A 6000-nucleotide genomic window follows, 5' to 3' on the forward strand; every position below is an offset into this window, starting at 1 on the left:
CTACGTTTGAAAATACACTAGTACACACACAATATATATGTAATGATTATTTAGCATTTACAATGCAATAGGATCCAGAAATCCAATGAGAAATAGGCTTCCATTGGTGCTAGATGCTGAACAAACACTTAGGAAGAGAGAGTCCCTGACTCAAAGTACACATTTTTTGTGCATTCAAATGAATGTGCTTGAAAATTCTGTTGGCATAAATTATGACCTAAATGTGCATTGCTAAGTAGATTATGAGGCAGCTTTTGGACCGGAGATGATTTAAAGTCAGTCAAATAAGCTAGTGATGGGTAGAATATTTTCTATGGCAGGGATGCTGTTGAATATTTTAGAGAGAAAATGTTCTTGGCTCCTCATTCCTCTTATATGAAACGAGACCCAGTTTTGACCTTTTGTTCACAAACTCACTTCCAGTTGGCTTATGAGGATCATTCAAAAATCTAATCTAAGCACTCAACTTTCAGAAAATTGTAAAACTGTCAAACATGATGGAAAACATAGGATAATGACCAGGATGAGATCATAATAATAAGTGCACAACTGTTTGGTACAACTGCAAAGTCGGTGGAACAAAATGCTTCTTTAGAGTAGGTAATCTTTGTGGTATTCATGCTGTGCATTCATTCTTCTTGATGGGCCTGAATGCACTATTGAGGCAGAGATAAAGAGGGAGCCTAGAAAGGTTGGGCAGGGGCAGCAAATATAGAAATGAAGTGAGATGCTGAACTGTCTTTTGTCATGTTCATGACAAATGATACCTTACATTTAATATAGTACAGGGGTTGGCAACGTTTGGCACGCGGCTCGCCAGGGTAAGCACCCTGGCGGGCCGGGCCAGTTTTATTTACCTGCTGACGCGGCAGGTTTGGCCAATCGCGGCCCCCACTGGCCGTGGTTCGCCATCCCAGGCCAATGGGGGCGGCAGGAAGCCGCGGCCAGCACATCGCTCGCCCACGCCGCTTCCCGCCGCCCCCATTGGCCCGGGACAGCGAACTGTGGCCAGTGGGGGCCGCGATCGGCCAAACCTGCCGCGTCAGCAGGTAAATAAAACTGGCCCGGCCCGCCAGGGTGCTTACCCTGGCGAGCCGCGTGCCAAACGTTGCCGACCCCTGATATAGTACATTTCATCGCAAAGCACTATATAAAATAAATAGAATTAATCAATAAAAATACAAATTAATTGATTTAACAAAGGAGCTAGGTATTGTTCAGTAATTAACACTTAAAGAACCTCTGCTGTTTCATGATGGTGTGCTATAAAGGTTTAATCGGCAGGAAGTTGGACAGCTGCTATGACCGCAGTAGAGCTGCTTTTGAATAATAAATAATAATTCGTGAATATTGTATGTTGAGATGGTTGTTGAGATGTTTAATAGATGTTGAGATGTTCCTTTAGTAGCAGAGAGAGAGAGAGAGAGAGAGATTATGGAGGTGGGGGCTTGGGTTGGTTAATCAGATGAGTCCAGACTGAGAGTTGCATGAAAATGAAGGAGAAAGGGAAACAAGGATTTAACAGCCTAAGAAGACATTTAGCTCCCATTTTTAGCATCTGAGTCAATAACTCATGGTGAGAGGGGAGAAGAGCCAATTGAGCCTCTGAAGAGCACTTGATTTTTATAAAAGCTTGTCAAAAAAAAAAAAAAAAAGTGACAACATTAAAGGCAGGGGTAAGGTGACAGTGTATGGACTGAGTCACAAAATGTATACGCAGCAAGCTCCACTTCCATTAAAAAAAAGTGAATATTTTGGGTCTAATTCTCCACGACCTTGTATTTGTGCCAGTTGGCCTGAGCCATACTGCAGGCACTTTGCCTGTTCCTAGAGCAGTGTCTCTAAACCCAGCAGTTCTAGCTCCCTTGCAAAGAGGATTCTAAGGTGGTGAAGTGGTGTCACAATGGTGCCTACCCTCCCCCCTGCTCCCTGCAGCATACCTTGGGCAAAAGGGACATCGCCAGGGCTTCCTCATGACCCACTGATCCCCTGCAGCTAATGGCTTTTAATGGCATTGGCAGCTGGCACAGATTAGAACAGACCAGCCTTCTATGCTATGAGCCCAGCACATTTTCCAATCCCTACAGAGCAGGTCAGTATTTGGATGGAAGACCCACTAGGAAACACCTATTGCAAGTGCTGATGTGATTCAGAAGATACCATTCTTCAATCTGAACAATGGCTAGACTAATGCCATAGAACAATGTAGGGGTCACCATGCCACTCAATCTAGCAGCAAGTAGCAGCACAGGGATAGTGTGTTTCCCTCTCCTGCTGCCTGCTGGAAGGGAAGGAGGGGGGAGTAATGCTGCTTACTGCACCTCTGATGACCATGATTCACTGGAGAAGGATCAATGGTTTTCTGTGACAGCTTCCTGAAGAAGGAAGATAATGGGTGTAGCCATCCTGCACCTATTGAGGAGGACTCACAAAACTGAATTCCTGATTACAGTGTATTTCTCTTTTAATATCCAACAGCTCTTTCTGTATGAATAGAGGTAGTGGGATTGCTGTCCAGGACAAACTCCAACTGATTTTGTTCTTCCTATCTAAAGTTACATATGCAAGTTCAATTGCATACTGAGTTCTTCTTCTCTTGTCCTAAACAGTTGCAAAATGGTGGTGTTTGCTGCTAACCAGTGAGTGTTTCACCCCAGAAGTGACTGTGTTTCTGCAGAGGTGAAGTGATTCTAATAGAGCCATTACTTTACAGGGGTTTTGTGAGATTTAATTAATTAATGTTTGTGGAGAGCTCTGATGACCTTTGGATGAAAGGGGATATAGAATTGCCAAATGTAATTATTTTATTGTATTTAGCACATGAGTGTGTGTGAGTGGACTTCTTTATCCGAAGGGAGCCTTGATTATCTCAGAAAATGAGGGAGGAGATTAGAATGAACCTCCAAAGAGCACTTTATGGTATGTTGGGTGGGTTTTTTTGTTTGTTTGTTTGTTTTTTTGTTCCTTTTCAGCTTTAGAGAGGATAAGAGAGTCTAATGACTTGAATTATTCCCTTAGCACAGGAGCTTGACTAATTTGTTGAACCTTTTAACCTTCTCATCTGGCAGGTTCCCCCCAAATCATTACACGTTTATTATCAGGGTATAGTCAGACTGCTGAATATGAAATATACTGCTTCACCATGTTTAAGCCCCAGTCCTGCAATTGAATCTACATTGGTAGACCTTTGTGCTCCATGTGAGGGTAAAAGTGGCCTTGGCTGGCGCACAACTGCACTCTGGCTACTCTCACCTGGCAGTGGTGTCAACTGGGGATTGGGGGGAGTGAATGCCTCCCCCAGCCCCAGGGTTTTTGCACTTGCTTCAAGTTCCATAGGCCACGGAACCAGGGTGGGCATGGCCTGACCACTTTTAAGTGGTGGTCTTGTACCAAATCAGTACAGCTGGTGCTGAAGTGGTCTGGAGCCTCGCTCCAGCTGCATGGTCACAATGCCACTGAAATTTGACCCAACTGCTCCTCCATATAGATGGGAGGCCAGGCCAAATATCAGTGAGTTGTCAGTGTAGCAATCTGGCACATGGGGAGTCTATTCCTGTACAGCAGAGGTTGGGGAGCCTGCTTGACTCTTGGTGCCACCAACTCATGCACAGTGTGGATAAGAGAAAGGGGACTCCTTGTCCGAGGGAGACCCGGGGTCCATGTGGGAGGAGTAGGAACTAGAACAGAGGCCCTTCTGGGAGGTAGGGGGAAAGGTGGGGAATGGAACCCTCCCCACCCTACCATAGGAAAAATCTGAATTGGCACCACTGGCCGACACCCATTGTGCATCATAGCCAGGTGGTGTACATTAAAGCAGTGCCTGTGGGGAAACCTCTTAAGACCTTAGGCCTGATTCTGAAACCACTCCATACACAAATGGAGTAAATGAAAATCCCGCCCAAGGAGAGTTGTTAGTAAGTGATCCACACAGAGAAAAGAGATTCATTCAAATCCATTTCAAGGCAGCTTTTAGAACTTCTTTATTTGCTGTCTCTGCTGTTGCAACTAAAAGAGATACAACTTTGATACTTTGTTATCTAGCAGCAGCAAAAGTGATACCATTGATCTATTCATAATATAACAAAGCAAAAAAAGATTTAAAAATATGTTAGCAAAAATATTTATTCTTATGAGATGCTAAGAAAAAAGCTGTACACTGTACTTTGAAAGCCTTCTCAGTGGTAAAAACTTGTAGGACAAAAAATTGCAGCCCTTTCCATTGTCCAAAAAAAAAAAAAAAGCCTCAACCCAATAAAACCACAAAATAACACAATATTGTAGCTTTAATAATTATTGAAAGAATAGAGCACAAAGTTATTCCATTTAGCTTTTTTAAAAGAATATACTTTTTAAAATAATGCACATTTTTTTATATTTTGCATTGGTAAAGGAAGCTTATTAAAATCTGTTACCATTTTAGTAAAAATTGTAACATTCTTTCAAACCAAGATTTTTTTAAAGCAGGTAAGTTGCTGTTCTTTCTGTATTTGAAGTAATTGTTCTTATATTCATTAAAATGAGAGGTTTGGGGTTTTGTTTAAATGTCCAGGTCATATATTACATCTCTGCCATTATTTGTACCCAGTAAAATGAGTGTTCAGGCAGTGTCCAGTTTTCTATTATTCTTTTTAGTGTGTCATTTCATTGCGACACCAAGACAGATGACAAGGTGCTGAAGCACAGTCCCAGTGACCTGATCCAAAGCCCATTGAAATCAGTGGAAAGATTCCCATTGAATTCAATGAGCTTTGGACCAGGCTGCATATGATAAAATATACAAGTAACGTAAAAATGTCATGAAACAAACCCGGCAAGCAGAATGAATTCTGGAGTGTCCACTGTTGATGCTTGTGGCTTGCTGCCAATTCAGATTATATTCAAGTCTTCAGTGCATCTCTAGGGTATGAACTATTGCCTGTCTTGTGTGTGGATTTTACTAGCATTGGCAAGCGATGTAAGCCTCAACTGCCTGATTCAGTAAATAAAAATGTCTGGTGTCTGTAGCCTGGTGTGGAGGTCAGACATATCTTTATTGGCTCTTTTATTTTAATTGTAGCCTACAGTTTTCCATCTGTTGCATATTAGTAGTGAAGCTCAGTGTGTGTCTGGACAGAGTAGATCTTTCCGGTGTAATCCTTAGATAATCCTGTTGTACAGCAAACATGAAGCACTTATTTTCAATATATATTTCTATGAAAAATAGGAAATAAAATATACTTTTGCTAAGAATACCAAGTAGAAAACTACTTATCAATTTAAGAAATTATATATATTGCAGATAGTTTCTTTTCTTCTCTTCTTCCAAATGTAGGTCTAAACACTGCCCGCCTTGCTCACATGAGCAGTCTCAATGGGCTCTATGGGGCTTTATAGGCACAGCCCTGAGCCAGGGGTAGCAGCTACTCGCATCACCTCAGGAGCAGACCAGGAAGACCCCCCTCCAATTCCCAGCTCCTTCCCTCTTTCCACTTTAACCTGGGGACAGTAATTTAGGAGATTTAAGCACATGCTTAAGTCTATTCCTATACAGAAAAACATGATAGTTAAGTTCCATTAAAGTTATTGGGACTTGGGCATGTGCCTAAAGTTAAGCACCTGCTAAAGTACTTTGCTGAATAGAGATGGACTGTGCTGTATCAGAGTCTTACTGCTATCCTATACTAGCCGTAAATTACAACAGCCCTCATGCCAGCTCAGCTGCACTAACCAGGATGTGGGAGGTGGAGCCAAGTTTCCAGCCATTCCCCACCCATCTCTGCTTACTCCTCACCCTCCAACTAAGTGGCACCTAATCCTGTGCACTCCAAATCAGAGCCCAACTAGCTTGTGTAGGAGCTAAAGGGGGTTCTTAATACCTCTTACTCCTTTGAGAGGACATGTAACACAAATCATATTCCAGCCCATTGATTTCAGTGGAACTACTCATGTGAATGAGATGATGTGAACAGGATTTAACCTTTGGGATTCTATTTTTTTCACAAGAGAATATTTTGTTTATTT

This window comes from Emys orbicularis, chromosome 1 (assembly GCF_028017835.1).
Source record: "Emys orbicularis isolate rEmyOrb1 chromosome 1, rEmyOrb1.hap1, whole genome shotgun sequence".
NCBI lineage: Eukaryota > Metazoa > Chordata > Testudines > Emydidae > Emys > Emys orbicularis.